The sequence below is a fragment of the Manis pentadactyla genome, chromosome 5 (genome assembly GCF_030020395.1).
Source record: "Manis pentadactyla isolate mManPen7 chromosome 5, mManPen7.hap1, whole genome shotgun sequence".
NCBI classification, from domain to species: Eukaryota; Metazoa; Chordata; class Mammalia; order Pholidota; family Manidae; genus Manis; species Manis pentadactyla.
In genome coordinates this window covers 68,598,073-68,615,763 of record NC_080023.1, presented here as the reverse complement: position 1 = coordinate 68,615,763, position 17,691 = coordinate 68,598,073, and the positions used below count along the sequence as shown (strand labels likewise).

The window sequence follows — 17,691 nt, the reverse complement described above, 5'->3', positions numbered from 1 at the left end:
TTACAATAGCCAAGAATTGGAAACAACCTAAATGTCCATCATTAGACGAATGGATAAAGAAGATGTGGTACATATTCACAATGGAATACTACTCAGCCATAAGAAGAGGGCAAATCCTACCATTTGCAGCAACATGGATGGAGCTGGAGGGTATTATCCTCAGTGAAATAAGCCAAGTGGAGAAAGAGAAATACCAAATGATTTCACTCATCTGTGGAGTATAAGGACAAAGGAAAAACTGAAGGAACAAAACAGCAGCGGAATCACAGAACCCAAGAATGGACTAACAGGTACCAAAGGGAAGGGGACTGGGGAGGATGGGTGGGTAGGGAGGGATAAGGGGGGGGAGGAAGAAGGGGGGTATTAAGATCAGCATGCATGGGGGGGTATGAGAAAGGGGAGGGCTGTACAACACAGAAAAGAAGTAGTGATTCTATAACATTTAGCTATGCTGATGGACAGTGACTGTAAAGGGGTTTATAGCGGGGACCTGGTATAGGGAAGAGCATAGTAAACATAATATTCTTCATGTAAGTGTAGATTAAAGATAACAAAAAAAAAGAGAAAGAAAAGGGGGATTACTCCATGAAAGGACAAAACTAACTGTAAATCAACGATTAATGCATGCTTTAAATATCCTTAATTTTTATCACTTAAAGGGTGTCGGATGATCGGTTATGGAGGTACACTTTTCTGATAATATTCCTTTCTCTTAAAAAAAAAAGAAAAGAAAAGCAGTTCCTTTGTGGGGACCTCCAATGAGTTCTACACAATGGTATAAAGGGCAGATCAAAGTGTGGGCAAAGGGTCTATTTGTGTTTATACAGAGGATCAAAGCCTAATTTGGCTACCCAGAAAATCAACTAAGATACGATATGAAGAAGAACTTCCAACATCAGCACTGTCTGGAAGAGTCATACCAGAAGATGATCATCAAAAAACCTCAGCAAAGATCCAGGCGATGCTGCAATTGTAGCTGCATTCATACCACCGGTTCCTGGACTTGCTATTGGAATGAAGAAGGAGATATCTAAGCTGACCTGTGCATACAGTAAAACAACAAATTTGACTGGATCTACACTGTTGGAACTCAACCAAGAATTAGGAGAAGTGCAAGTTATAGCACTCCAAAATCTTACAACTACAGACTATTTACTGTTGAAAGAACATATGGGATGTACAGTTCCCAGGAATGGGTTGTTTTAATTTGTCTGATTTCTCTGAGACTGTTCAAGTACAGTTGGACAATATCCATCATATCTTAGACAAATTTTCACAAATGCCCAGGGTGCCTAACTGGTTTTCTTGGCCTCACTGAAAATAGGTGGTAATTATAGATCTGCTTTGGTTATGTAACTGTATTCCTATTATGTTAATGTGTGTGTGCAATTTAATTAGTAGTTTAAAACCTATACATGCTTAAATTACGGTACAAGAAGATATGTCAAAGAAATAATCAATCTTCCCATGTTTTCTTCCGTCTGCTACCTCTATAGCTTTTCTTCTTCCTTCCTAATTACAACCCTTAAATAGAATTCGTGCCTCATATCGAATTTACCGAGTATCATAATTCTTCCAAGTGCTAAAGATACCTCAAGACAAATGCTGGGCATAGAAGCCACAGGGCATAAACCTGCAAAGAAGTAAAAAGTTAACCTTTTCAAACAATATGGCTTCTCTCTCACTTACCAACTTTACATCTCCCTGTATGGCCCCGGAAGATTAGCCAGAGACGGGTAAGATTCCTCAAGGGAGGAACAACCTAAGACAGGCACAGTCGCAGGGGGGCCATCAGGTGAGAAATTGGGGATCAACAGAGGTGAGGCTTAGAACCTCACCCCCCCTGTTTTGAGAGAAATATTCTGCATCCGTGGATGTTTTATTGCCCTTGTCTAGCTTGGATTAACACATAGTCTACAGGCACACACCTGATCATCTACATTTGCTCTCTTACAACACTAAACTAAGTTTTCTACCTTTATCTTACATCTACCTACCACTTCAGCATTTTATTAAAAATAACAATAATAATAATAATAAAGTGAGAAATGTGGGATCCACATATAAATCAAGTATAAAAATCAAACGAATATTCATATTTGACCTGATTGTTTATAGTTCATAATGCGTGATCAAAACCGAAAGTTTCTGTGATGACTGCCCTTGCACCACTGTTCACCATTTAAGAACTTATTCACTATGTAAGAATTTGTCCACCATGTAAGAACTTGTTCATTATACTTTAGAAGATTGGAGACTGTTGAGAATTAGGCTTGGGGTTGACTAATGATTGTGCATTGAGTCTCCTATACAGAATTTTATTGTTGTTAACAACCATTTGATCAATAAATATAAGATATGCCCTCTAAAAAAAAAAAAAAAGAAAAGAAAACAAAAAGTTTCAGAAACACAGGGAGGCTTAACAACATGCTCCTAAATAATCAATGGATCAATGACCAAATTAAAACAGAGATCAAGTAATATATGGAGACAAATGACAACAACAGCACAAAGCCCCAACTTCTGTGGGACGCAGCAAAGGCAGTTCTAAGAGGAAAGTATGTAGCAATCCAGTCCTGTTTAAAGAAGGAAGAACAATCCCAAATGAATAGTTTAAAGTCACAATTATTGAAACTGGAAAAAGAAGCACAAGTGAGTCCCAAAGTCAGTAGAAGAAGGGACATAATAAGGATCAGAGAAGAAATAAATAAAACTGAGAAGAATAAAAAATCAATGAAACCAACAGCTGGTTCTTTGAGAAAATAAACAAAATAGATAAACTCCTAGCCAGACTTATTAAGAGAAAAAGAGAATCTACACACATAAACAGAATCAGAAATGAGAATCACGATGGACACCACAGAAATACAAAGAATTATTAGAGAATACTATGAAAATCTATATGCTAACAAGCTGCAAAACCTTGAAGAAATGGACAGCTTCCTAGAAAAATACAACTTTCCAAGACTAACCAAGGAAGGAACAATGTCTAAACAGACCAATTATCAGCAACGAAATTGAAGTGGTAATCAAAAAACTACCCAAGAACACAACTCCCAGTCCAGATGGATTTACCACTGAATTTTATCAGACATTTTCGGTAGACATAATACCTGTTCTCCTTAAAGTTTTCCAAAAATAGAAGAGGAGGGAATACTTCCAAACTCATCCTATGAGGCCAACATCACCCTAATACCAAAACCAGGCAAAGACCCCACAAAAAAAGAAAATTACAGACCAGTATCCCTGATGAAGATAGATGCAAAAATATTCAACAAATTATTAGCAAATTGAATTCAAAAATAAATCAGTAGGATCATACACCACGACCAAGTGATATTCATCCCAGGGGTGCAACGATGGTACAACATTCAAAAATCCATCAACATCATCCACTGCATCAACAAAAAGGACAAAAACCACATGATCATCTCCATAGATGCTGAAAAAGCATTCGACAAAATTCAACATTCCTTCGTGATAAAAACTCTCAACAGAATGGGTGCAGAGTGCAAGTACTTCAACATAATAAAGGCCATATATGACAAACCCACAGCCAACATCATACTGAACAGCGAGATGCTGAAAGCTTTTCCCCTAAGATAGGTAACAATACAAGGATGCCCACTATCCCCACTGTTATTCAACATAGTACTGGAGGTCCTAGCCACAGCAATCAGACAACACAAAGAAATACAAGGCATCCAGATTGGTAAAGAAGAAGTGAAACTGTCACTATTTGCAGATGACATGATATTGTACATAAGAAACCCTAAAGAACCCACTTCAAAACTGCTAGGACTAATATCTGAATTCAGCAAAGTTGTGGGATACAAAATTAACACACAGAAATCTGTTGTATTCCTATACACTAATGATGAACTAGCAGAAAGCAAAATCAGGAAAACGATTCCTTTCACAATTGCATCAGAAAGAATAAAATACCTAGGAAAAATCTAACCAAGGAAGTGAAAGACCTATACCCTGAAAACTACAAGACACTTGTAAGAGAAACTAAAGAGGACACTAACAAATGGAAACTCATCCTATGCTCTTGGCTAGGAAGAATTAATATTGTCAAAATTGCCATCCTGCCTAAAGGAATCTACAGATTCAATGCAATCTGTATCAACATACCAACAGTATTCTTCAATGAACTGGAACAAATAGTTCTAAAACTCATTTGGAACCACAAAAGACCCTGAACAGCCAAAGCAATCCTGAGAAGGAAGAATAAAGCAGGGGGAAATCTCGCTTCCCAACTTAAAGCTCTTCTACAAAGTCACAGAAATCAAGACAATTTGGTACTGGCACAAGAACAGAACCACTGAGCAGTGGAACAGAATAGAGAGCCCAGATATTAACCCAAACATATATGGTCAATTAATATACAATAAAGGAGCCGTGAATATTCAATGGGGAAATGACAGCCCCTTCAACAGCTGGTGTTGGCAAAACTGGATAGCTTCATATAAGAGAATGAAACCGGATCATTATCTAACCCCATACACAAAAGTAAATTTGAAATGGATCAAAGACCTGAATGTAAGTTATGAGACCATAAACCCTTTGAAGAAAACATAGGCAAAAATCTCTTGGACATAAACATGAGTGACTTTTTCATGAACATATCTCCCCAGGCAAGGGAAACAAAAGCAAAAATGAACAACTGGGACTATATCAAGCTGAAAAGTTTCTGTACAGCAAAGGACACCATCAATTGAACAAAAAGCATCCTATAGTATGGGAGAATAATTCATAAATGACATATCCGATAAACAGTTGACATCCAAAATATATAAAGAGCTCACGAACCTCAACAAACAAAAAGCAAATAATCCAATTAAGAAATGGGCAGAGGAACTGAACAGACAGTTCTCCAAAGAAGAAATTCAGATGGCCAACAGGCACATTAAAAGATGCTCCACATCACTAATCATCAGAAAAATGCAAATTAAAACCACAATGTGATATCACCTCATGTCAGTTAGGATGGCCACCATCCAAAAGACAAACAAAAACAAATGTTTGCGAGGATGTGGAGAATGGGGAACCCTCCTACACTGCTGGTAGTAATGTCAATTAGTTGAACCATTGTGGAAAGCAGTATGGAGGTTCCTCAAGAAACTCAAAATAGAAATACCATTTAACCCAGGAATTCCACTCCTAGGAATTTTCCCTAAGAATGCAGTTTCCCAGTTTCAGAAAGACATATGCACCCCTATGTTTATCACAGCACTATTTGCAATACCTAAGAAATAGCTAAGTGTCCATCTATTGATGAGTGGATAAAGAAGATGTGGTACATATACACAATGGAATATTATTCAGCCATAAGAAGAAAATAAATCCCACCATTTGCAACAACATGGATGGAGCTGGAGGGTATTATGCTCAGTGAAAGAAGCCAGGCAGAGAAAGAAAGACAAGTACCAAATAATTTCACTCATCTGTGGAGTGTAAGAACAAAGCCAAAACTGAAGGAGCTAAACAGCAGCAGACTCACAGAACCCAAGAATGTACTAACAGTTACCAAAGGGAAAGGGAGTGGGGAAGATAGGTGGGAAGGTAGGAATAAGGGGGAAAGGGGGACATTACGATCAGCACACATAATGGGTTGGGTGGGGGGCACGGGGAAGGCAGTACAACACAAAGGAGACAAGTAGTGTTTCTATAGCATCTTACTACACTGATGCACAGTGACTGTAATGGGGTATGCGGTGGGGACTTGATATGGTGGTATCTGGTAACCAAAATATTGCTGATGTAAGTGTACATTAATGATACCAAAAGAAAAAAAAATAATAATAATAAAAATAAAAAAACTAATGGACACTGGTATCAAATCACTATGTTTATTTGATTCCATTGAATGCATTTTTTTCAAATGATGTGGCAGTTTTATTTTAAAATGTTAATATTTATAATAGGCTAGAAATTATAATAAACTGAATGATATTCTCAATCTCCCTTAAGGTTATCTCCATTCCAGCCGGCTGAAAGGGAAAAGACATGGAAAAGCATATATGGGAGGGTTTCGTGACCCAGACCTGGAAGTATACATATCGCATCATTCACTTCACTGGCTCAAAGTCAGTGGCATAGCCTTACTACAGGGAAGGCTAGGAAATACAATCTAGTCATGTGCCTAGGAAGCAAAAGGGAATATGGGTTTCGTTAGCTGCATGCAGTCTGGAGCATAATGATGCCACATTAACACAGATGATTGACATTAGTTAGGCAAGACACTGGGAGTGAGTGTTTAACAGTGGCTTTCATCATTTATTGAGGTCTGCGTGTTCCCTGTGCTAAAGCTGTGGGTGTTAGAGAAAAGCTTACAGTGGTTGAGCAGACAAAATCGAATTCAACTAAAACAATATGGAGTGATGAAATAGGTGCTAAGTTGTATAGTACAGGCAAGGTGATACGTAACTAAAGAGAAAGAAGTAAGTCCTGGTATTCCTTCATTCACCATCCAGCAATTATGTTTTGAATGCCTACTGTGTGGTAGGGGCTGTTTTGTTTGTGCAAACAATGGAGAGCAAAAACAGACATGTGGACCTTAAGTCTGTGGAGGCATAAGAGGGAGTATGACAGAAATTAATCAAATAATGACAGAAACATACAAAATTGCAAAACCAAGAAAATGCACATGATGGCATGAGAGCCTATATAAGGGGCATGACCACCATTGGGGTGATTAAAGAAGGCATCCCTGAGCTGAGGCTTTGGGAGGGTGTTCATGAGGGTGGCTGTGAGCCACAAGAGTGAAGAACTACAGGTGAAATAGATGGGATGTAAACATGGGACAGTAAGACAACTACGCTGGTGGGAATTAGTAATGTTTTGGAAAGAGTAGAGAGCAAATAAAGATAGGGTTAGATTATGGATACTTTTCAAAACAAAGCAAGTTTAGGCTTTATTTTGTCATTAAATGGAGGCCTATGGAATGTTTCTGAGGCAACAAGAGATATAATCAAGTATGAAAGTAAACTTAGTAAGAAAAAATAATTAGTTGGACATTCACAATGTCTGTATGGTGTATTCAAGTCAGATAGAGAGAAATCATAGTTTGAATTTGTTTTGCAAATACCCTGGCAGGAAGTGATATTTACACTGTAAAGTATTGAAAAGTTGAGATAACCGTTTTTGTGCAGAGGTTTCAGAAGCTGATAGCTTTTGTTTTTGATTTACTGTGTCTTTGTTGGGGGTGGTTTTGGTGGTAATGAGTACAGTTTGAGCAAAAGGAGTCTATTTTACTGATAACCGTTGACCTGAATTGTAAGATTAACAGGGTAGGTGTTGAGGTGACTGCACGTTGTAAGCTTCATTGATTCTGTTCCCTGAATTCTTTTTATTTTTTTTTTTTTTTTTGTTCCCTGAATTCTTGGTTTGTATATAGCAACTCACAGCAGTATGCATTAGCTGGGATAAAGGAGTAGAAGGAAGAAATGAAAATTCATTTCTCTTTTCTATATTATATTACTTTTATTTTATAATCACATTGACTGAATACCTATGGAGTCCTGTTGCCATATTATTAAAACTTATTTTCTATAAAACTTTTAAGTATATTACAAAGTTAGAATAGTGTAATTAACCCTTCATCCAACTTCAAAATTATCAACTTACCTCGTTTTCATCTATAATCCTTCTCCATTTAGGGCTTTTTAAAAGTAAATTTTTAAAAAGTAAATCATGTTATTTCCTCTGGAGATAATTCATGTATATAAAAGATGTGGTCCACCTCCTTTTTTTTTAACTTACCCACATTCCTTTAATGCTTTTAAATACCTAGCCAATTCACATTTCTCTGTTCATCTTACTTTTATACTATATTTGAATTTGGAATTATGATAAGTTTGTGAATAATTGATATTTTTCTTAGTTTCTTCATCTTCCTTTTTTAATTTTTCTTTTTCTTTTTTTTTCCCCCCTAAACAAAATTGGGTTGATTATATCCTACAGTTTTTCATAGCCTGTATTTTGTTGGCTGCATCCCTGTGGTGCAGTTTAGTTTCAAGAATTTCTGAAGTGGAACCCACATGCCCCTGTTATCTTTAGACATTAACATGTGTTTTACAAATATTTTCTCCCAGTCTGTGGCTTTTTATTTTATTCTCCTGAAAGTGTCTTTTGTAGAGGAGCAATTTTTAGTTATAATGAAATTTGACTTACCAATTTTTTCTTTCATGGATTATGCTTTTAGTTTTCTGTCTAAAAAGTCAGTATCACATCAAGGTAACCTAAATTTTCTCCTGTATTATCTTCTAAGGGTTTTATAGTTTTAGGTCCACTGTCCTATGTGAAAGGTGTTAAATCTGTGTTGAGGTTCACTTTTGTTGAGAAAACTATCCCCATTTGTTGAAAAAAATACCGTTTCTCCATTGTATTGCCTGTGCTCCTTTGTCAGAGACCAGTTGACTCTATTTCAATGGGTCTACTTCTCAGCTCTCCTGTTTAATATCATTTTTAGACTTTGCAGATCTAATTCATTAAAAGACCTCACATAAATTTGTATTTTAAAACAATTATTCATATTCTTGTGTCTTCTGAATTCCTGTGAACTCTAATGCCCACTGGGTGGTTTGTCTTTTTTCCTTTGTAAACTAAAAAAGCTCCCAGCATATTAAGGAATCACCGCTTTGTTACTAATGTGGTTTTTCCCAGTTGGCTTTGTCTTTTTTTGTTGTTGTAGAAATTTTGCACATTTAATTAGTCAGAATACTGTAGCATCTAAGAGTATGAATTTTGAGTTTTTGAGCTGTGCTTACATAAGTCTTTTTTATTTCAATATTTTAAAATAGTCACCCATTTAAAAAAATCATTATATGGTTTAATTTTATTTATTTAAAATATTCTTTTCTTACATAAACATTCTTGTTTTTTTAAACCTGATGAAATGGTTAAATTAATGTTAGCTTCTATGTCATTTTTATATTGACTCATTTTCATGACTTATCTTGCAAGATTGGTATCTTTTTTTATTGTGGTAAAACGCATATAACATAAAATTTACTATCTTAACCATTTCATGAGTACAGTTCAGTGGTAGTAAGTGCATTCATATTATTGTACAGCCATCTCCACCATCTATCTCCAGAGATCTTCCCATCTTGGAAAACTGAAACTCTATAACCCGTTATATAGTAACTCCTTATTCTTCCCTCCCTCCAGCCCTTGGCAACAACCTTTCTACTTTCTGTCTCTGATTTCGGCTACTCTGAGTACCTCATGTAAGTGGAATCATACAATATTTGTCTTTCTGTGTCTTCAAGATTCACCAGTAGTATAGCATATGTCAATTTCCATTGTTTTTAGGGCTGAATAACATTCCACTGTATGTATATTCATCTGTTGGACACTTGGGTTTCTTCCATGTTTTAGCTATTATGAATAATGCTGCTATGAACACAAATATACAAATATCTGATGGAGATCCTGCTTTCAGTTCTTTTGAATGTGTATCCAGAAGTGGAATTTATGGGTCATACTGTTTTGCTATGTTTAACTTTTTGAATAGCCACCCTGCCATTTTCTTTCTTTTTTTTTTTTTTTGGGTAGTTGATGCACAGTATTACATTACATTAGTTTCAGGTGTACAACACAGTGATAAAACATTTATATACATAATTCTAGGTTCCAGCTATCAACCTACCAAGCTGTTACAATATCTTGACTATATTCCTTATGCTATACATTACATCCCAGTTACTTATTTATTTTACCATTGGAAGGCTGTCCTTTTTTTTTTTTTTTTTTTTTTGTGAGGGCATCTCTCATATTTATTGATCAAATGGTTGTTAACAACAATAAAATTCTGTATAGGGGAGTCAATGCTCAATGCAAAATCATTAATCCACCCCAAGCCTAATTTTCGTCAGTCTCCAATCTTCTGAGGCATAACAAACAAGTTCTTACATGGAGAACAAATTCTTACATAATGAATAAGTTACATAGTGAACAGTACAAGGGCAGTCATCACAGAAACTTTCGGTTTTGCTCATGCATTATGAACTATAAACAGTCAGTTCAAATATGAATACTCATTTGGTTTTTATACTTGATTTATATGTGGATACCACATTTCTCTCTTTATTATTATTATTTTTAATAAAATGCTGAAGTGGTAGGTAGATACAAGATAAAGGTCGAAAACATAGTTTAGTGTTGTAAGAGAGCAAATGTAGATGATCAGGTGTGTGCCTGTAGACTATGTGTTAATCCAAGCTAGACAAGGGCAATAAAACATCCACGTATGCAGAAGATTTCTCTCAGAACGGGGGGGTGAGGTTCTAAGCCTCACCTCTGTTGATCCCCAATTTCTCACCTGATGGCCCCCCTGCGACTGTGCCTGTCTTAGGTTGTTCCTCCCTTGAGTAATCTTACCCGTCTCTGGCTAACCAGTCATCTTCCGGGGCCATACAGGGAAATGTAAAGTTGGTAAGTGAGAGAGAAGCCTTATTGTTTGAAATGGTTAGCTTTTTATTTCTTTGCATATTTATGCCCTGTAGCTTCTATGCCCAGCATTTGTCTTGAGGTATCTTTACCACTTGGAAGAATTATGATACTCGGTAAATTTGATATGAGGCACGAATTCTATTTAAGGGTTGTAATTAGGAAGGAAGAAGAAAAGCTATAGAAGTAGCAGGCGGAAGAAAACATGGGAAGATTGATTACTTCTTTGACATATCTTCTTGTAGAGTAACTTCAGCTTGTATAGGTTTTAAGCTACTACTTAAATTGCGCACACACATTAACATAATAGGATTATAGTTACATAACCAAAGCATATCTGTAATTACCAGCCATCTCCAGTGAAACCAAGAAAACCAGTTAGGCACCTTAGGCATTTGTGAAAACTTATCTATGATATGGTGGATATTGTCCAACTGAACTTGAACAGTCTGAGAGAAATCAGACAAATTAAAACAACCCATTCCTGGGGAATGTTCACATCCCTTATGTTCTTTTAACAGTAAATAGTCTGTAGTTGTAAGATTTTGGAGCACTACAATTTGCACTTCTCCTAATTCTTGGTTGAGTTCCAACAGTATAGATCCAGTCAAATTTGTTGTTTTACTGTATGCACAGGCCAGCTTAGATATCTCCTTCATTCCCATGGCAAGTCCAGGAGCTGGTGGGATGAGTGCATCTACAGCTGTAGCAGCGCGTGGATCTTTGTTGGGGTTTTTTGATGATCATCTTCTGGCATGAGTCTTCCAGAGAGTGCTGATGTTGGAAGTTCTTTTTCATATCGTATCTTAGTTCATTTTCGGGGTAGCCCAATTAGGCTTTGATCTTCTGTATAAACACAAACAGACCCTTTGCCTACACTTTTATATGCCCTTTATACCCTTGTGTAGAACTCATTGGAGGTTACCACACAGGAACTGCCCTTTTGTTTTGTTTTGTTTTGTTTTGTTTTTGGTATCACTAATCTACACTTACATGACGAATATTATGTTTACTAGGCTCTCCCCTATACCAGGTCTCCCCTATAAACCCCTTTACAGTCACTGTCCATCAGCATAGCAAAATGTTGTAAAATCACTACTTGCCTTCTCTGTGTTGTACAGCCCTCCCTTTTCTCCTACCCCCCCATGCATGCTAATCTTAATACCCCCCTACTTCTCCCCCCACCTTATCCCTCCCTACCCACCCATCCTCCCCAGTCCCTTTCCCTTTGGTACCTGTTAGTCCATTCTTGAGTTCTGTGATTTTGCTGCTGTTTGGTTCGTTCAGTTTTTCCTTTGTTCTTATATTCCACAGATAAGTGAAATCATTTGGTATTTCTCTTTCTCCGCTTGGCTTGTTTCACTGAGCATAATACCCTCCAGCTCCATCCATGTTGCTGCAAATGGTTGGATTTGCCCTTTTCTTATGGCTGAGTAGTATTCCATTGTGTATATGTACCACATCATCTTTATCCATTCATCTATCAATGGACATTTAGGTTGCTTCCAATTCTTGGCTATTGTAAATAGTGCTGCGATAAACATAGGGGTGCAGTGATCTTTCTCATACTTGATTGCTGCATTCTTAGGGCCACCATGCCATTTTCTATAATCAGTGTACTATTTTACTTTATGTATTTATTGGCCATCGTATATCTTCTTTGGAGAAATGTCTGTTCAAGTCCTTTGCCCATTTTTGAATCAATTTGTTTGAGTTATAGAAGTTCTCTCTATGTTCTGGATCTTAATCCCTCATCAAACACAGGATTTGCAAATATATTTTCGCATTCTGTGAATTGCTATTTTACTCTGTTGACAATGTCTTTTGAGGCACAACATTTTTAAATTTTCATGAAATGCATTTGTCTATTTTTTCTTTTATTGCCTGTGCCTTTGGTGTATCTCCAAGAAATCATTGCCAAATCTAATGTTGCAAAGCTTAGCCCTATATTTTCTTCTATGAGTTTTCTAGCTTTAGGTTTCACATTTAAGTCGTGGATCCCCTTTGAGTTAATTGAGTTAATTTTTGTATGTAAGATGTTGGAAAAGGATCTGACTTGATTCTTTTGCATGTGGATATCCAGTTTTCCTAGCGCCATTTGTTAGAAAGACCGTCTTTTGCACATTGAATGTCTCGGCATTGTTGTCAAAAATCATTTGACCATGTATGTGTAGGTTTATTGCTGGACTCTATTCTATTCTATTCCCTTGGTCTGTATGTCTGGCTTTATGCCAGTGTTGGTTTTATTTTTTTAGGTTAACTCTTTCATCTATTTGGAGGTGGTTACAAGGAATGAGGTATAAGAATCCAGCCTTTTTTCTGTAGACCAAATGACTAATTCATGTCATTTACTGAATAGCTCGTCATTCTCCCTTGATTTGAGATGCTAACTTTCATCGTGGATTCTTCTGTATATGGGTTCTTTTATCTAGTCTTTCAATCTTTAGCACTTTGTTCCTAGGCCAATCCCATTCTATTTTATTTATGCTGTGTTGATAATATATTTTAATCCTTAGTAGGACTTGTTTCTGAGTTTTATAAAGTTGATACTTATAAAGCAGGTTGTCTAATTTTTCCTAATTAGAGTCATTTGACCTTTCCTTGAGTGTTTCCTTGGATACTAATATATCACATTTAAATTACTCATCCATGTTACTGTAATTCATAAATATAAATAAAACCTATGTTGAGTTACTATCCATGAAAAAATAGCAAATGAATGCCTTACACCTATTTCATAATATTTCACCAGTCAGTAAATCAGTACTTAAAGTTCTGGTATCCATCTCACAGTTTGACTCTGTCACTAGTCTTATAATACATGTACTATTCATTGCTTCTCATTTTTTTCATTTGTCTCTTTTAGCTTGAAAGCCTTTTAAAGTTTTCAGATTTGCTTCTTGATAGATTTAATGACATAAAGTTTGAGAGTTAGGATAATGTAAAAGCATAGTTTGTGATGATCAACTCTATAAACATTCTGTCACAAATTTTTAAAAAATATATTAATATGGACCCCTCTGAACTCCTGATTTTGAACGATACTACAAATCAAGTAATCAAGTATGGTTCTGGCATAAACACAGATATATAGATCAGTGAAACAGAATAGAGAGCCCAGAAATAAACCTACACATATGTGGTCCATGAAACTCCTGGAAGAAAACATGGGGGGCAAGTTCCTTGGCATCAGTCTTGGCAATGATTTTTTTGGATTTGGTACCAAAGCACAGGCAACAAAAGCAAAAATAAACAAGTGGGACTACATCAAATCAAAGAGCTTCTCTATAGCAAAGGAAACCAACAAAATGAAAAGGCAACCAACAGAGTGAGGTAAATTATTTGCAAATCTTATATCTGATAATGGGTTAATATCCAAAATATATAAAGAACTCATACAATTAATTTTAAAAAACTCAAACAGTCTAACAAATCAGAGGAACTGAATAGACATTTTTCTAAAGAAGACATACAAATGGCCAACAGGTACATGAAAAGGTGCTCAACATCACTGATCATCAGGGAAATGTGAATCAAACCCACAATGATATAACACCTCCCACCTGTTGGAATGGCTGTTATCAAGAAGACAAGAAATAACAAGTGTTGGTGAGGATGTGGAACAAAGGGAACCCTTGTACACTATTGGTGGGAATGTAAATTGGGGCAGCCTCTTTGGAAACTAATATAGTGGTTCCCTACAAGACTAAAAATAGAATTAATATCTGATCCAACAATTCTATTTCTAGGTATTTATCCAAAGGAATCAAAATCACCATCCTGAAAAAATACTTGCACACCCATGGTCATTGCAGCATTATTCACAATAGCCAAGACATGGAAACAACCTAAGTGTCCAGTGACAGATGAATGGATAAAGAAGATGGGGGTCAGGGGGAGATATGTGTACACAATGGAATATTATTCAGCCATAAAAAGAATGAAATCCTGCCTTCTGTGACTGACCTCGTGCTAAGTAAATAAGTCAAACACAGACAATACTGTGTGATCTCATGTATATGTGGAATATAAAAAGAAGGAAATGAACTTGTAGATACAGAGAACAGATTAATGGTTGTCAGAAGCGGGTTGTAGCAAAATGAGTGAAGGTAGTAAAAAGGTAGAAACTTCCAGTTACAAGGTCAGTAAATCCTGGGGATGTAATGAACAGCATGCTGACAATAGTTAACAATACTGTATTGTATACATGGAAGCTGCTAAGAGGGGAGATGTTTAAAGTTCTCTTAAAAAGAAAAAATTGTAATTATGTTCAATTATGTTAATTGTGGCAAACAATTTGCAATATATATATACATCAAATTGTTACATTGTATACCTAAAACTAATACAATGTTACATCAATTATATTTCAGTAAAAAAATAAAAACATAAGCTCTTCCCTCTCATAAAATTATGCCAAAAATTAGCTGTCAGTTACCTAGATTCAATACTGAGTTTTAAGTCATATTTTATGTAGAAATGCATGTGAATTGCTACTTTAAGAGATTTTACAAACAACTTTTATGGTGCATGTTGCTTGAGATTCATTTTGTCTGTCCTACCATTCTGTATTACAACTTCTGTGAAAAAACTACTTCCTCTAGGGTAACTTTACATGATTCTGTTGCCCTTCTCTTAGCACTAATATATACACACATAAAAAGTTTCCCCCACCAAATGCTGTTGTTAAATAAGTTGGGGAAACACCATATACCATACCCATCCAGGAAATTTATAATGCTCATTAGTATATTAAAAGCTCTGAGAAGTCCTGTATCAAAAACCTTTGTTTAACTTTGCTTACCTTAGGATTTCATAAATTAATTTTACAAAAGTAGACCATTTCATTTAGTATCTAATCCTGAAGAGCTAATGTTTAATGAAATAAACACAGTTTAGCAAACACTACCCAACCAGTGTTAAGGAAAACAATATTCTGATTTTGCAGCAGATTAAGCAAATTTCATCTTAATATCTGTTCAAAACAGCACAATTTGTACTAATATCCCAAAGCATTATATGAATTTCATTTAGTGATAATGTTCTCCCCTATACAAAAAGAGAAACAACCTAAAGAGAAACAGAGACAAACTGGAACCAAAGCTTGTATGTCCAAACAATGATTTCTGGGCTATGTTTACAAACAGAACCAAATTGCAAGTTTTTAAAAACAACAACAAAGCATATTTATATGGAATCCTACAAATTTGGTGTTTTGGGATATTGGCTGAACATTTGTCTATGTATCTACCTATCTATCATCTACAACTTCACCAAATAAAATTAGATTCCTCATTTGCATAAGAGAAAAATGTTCTATGCTTCATTTTCTTTTAAGTTAATCTTCAATTAAGCAAGGATTTGGTATTTGCTAACTGGAAAATAATGGTCAAAGAAATTTGTCTTAAATGTATAATTATGATACTAATCTGTAAATAGAAATGGCTTAGGAAATAGTACAAATAAAAGAAAAATCTTTGAAGTCCATGTTTTTGAGGGCAGCCACCAATACATGTTAAATGTAGCTATTTTGAATTTAAATTAAGATGTTTTTTAACCCGGTTGTCAAGGGTATTAATCAGGATATAGAGATAGACGAAGATTTTTACTGAATGTACATGAACTGTTTTTCTAGTAATATGATATGCTCAGAGAGGCATTCACATGGAGTTTCTAGGCCACTGTACTTCAAGGAAGAGACCGACTTGTGAATTCTCAAAGCAAGGAAGTGTATTTGAATACTTTGTCTTTTGCAAAAGTAGTAACTGTTATATATTACTTGGTATTTTAGTTGTTTTAAAACTGTAGATTAATCAGTGGTTGCCAAGAGTTCAGAGTTGGTGGGGGGAAGAATGTGATTACAGAGGGTGGTGCAAGAGAGTTTCTTTGTGGCAATGGAACAATTTTGTATCTTACGGTGATGTTAGTTATACAAATCTATACAGTCTATACATCCAAAAAAAAAAGCACATGCGAACTGTTGAAATCTGAAGGTCTGTTTTATAGATGAGTTAATAATATTGTATAAAATGTCTGTTTCCTGGTTTTGATATTGTTCTGTGGTTATGCAAGATGTTACTCTGTTACTCTGTTGGAGGAAGGGTAGAGAGGAACTCTGTTAAATTGCCATTTCTTGTGAGTCTAAAATTATTTTAAAATTAAAGTCTTTAAATGCTATTTATACTTCCAGTCATTATATTAACTGATGAAAAAATATTTTGATCTTTCTTAGAGGCAGATGTGCAGCTTTAGTTCTTAACAGAGTTCTTGAAGACTGGATGCTGTTTATTTATTCAATCATTTAATAACTATTCATTGACAGGCTACAGTGGGACACATGATATAATGTTTTAGGAGAAAGAGCTTTGGAGTTAGATCTGGTTCAAAGCCCAGTTCTACTGTCTTTCAGCTGTGTGACCTTGAGGCAGTTACTTAGTCTCCCTAAGCTTCAGTTTTTCCATCTATAATGGGCATGATGATGATACAAATAGCAGCTCTCATTTATTGACTATTATAATATGTGATGAGTTATTATTTGCACTTTATATAATTTAACTCATTTAATCTTTACAACGATTCTATGAGAAGTCCTCACATTTTCAGATGAGGAAACAGGCACAAGAGAAGTTGAGTTACTTGCACAAACTCAAAGAACTAGGAAATGTTGTAGCCTACATTAGAACCTAGGCAGTCTGGATTTTCTATTTTACCTATCTACAACTAGCTTGTTGCAGACTGACTGTCCTACCAAGAATAACTAAAAAAGCAGAATAAAATATATTTTTAAAATATTTTTGAAGGCATTGGAGACCTACCAAGTGTGTGAGGACATCAGAGGCCACCTTCTTGAAGTGAAGCCTGGAAAAGTCAGCTGCATATTCAAGGTGATACTTCACCTTAAAACATTTGCTGATTTGTAAGTTGTGGCTCAGAGACAGAGGGTGAGCAGAAAGAGGCTCAGCAAAGTTGAGGCACTGAGCAGGTCTGTCAGTCTTATAGTTCTCATGGACCAAAATTTGAGTTCAGTCCCCAACATAGGGAGGAACCCTGTAAACACCCAAGTTGGGCCATTGAACTTTTACCTTGGGGAAAAGTGAATGAGAAACAGACAAGACCTCCTGAAGATTAAAGCTCAGCTTCAAATCAGCTCAGTTTATGATCGGTTTAGTACAGTCTGCCCCTGCTTTTAACTGCTTGCCAGAAGCCAAAGTGAATTCTCTTGGGAGGAATATA

General features: G+C 35.9%; 1 protein-coding gene across 8 annotated transcripts in view; it reads left to right on the top strand.

Annotated features, from left to right (window-relative positions):
- Positions 1-17,691, top strand: part of LIN54 (lin-54 DREAM MuvB core complex component) — an 87,195-nt gene that overhangs the window by 45,633 nt on the left and 23,871 nt on the right. The gene's annotated exons all lie outside the window — the stretch shown is intronic.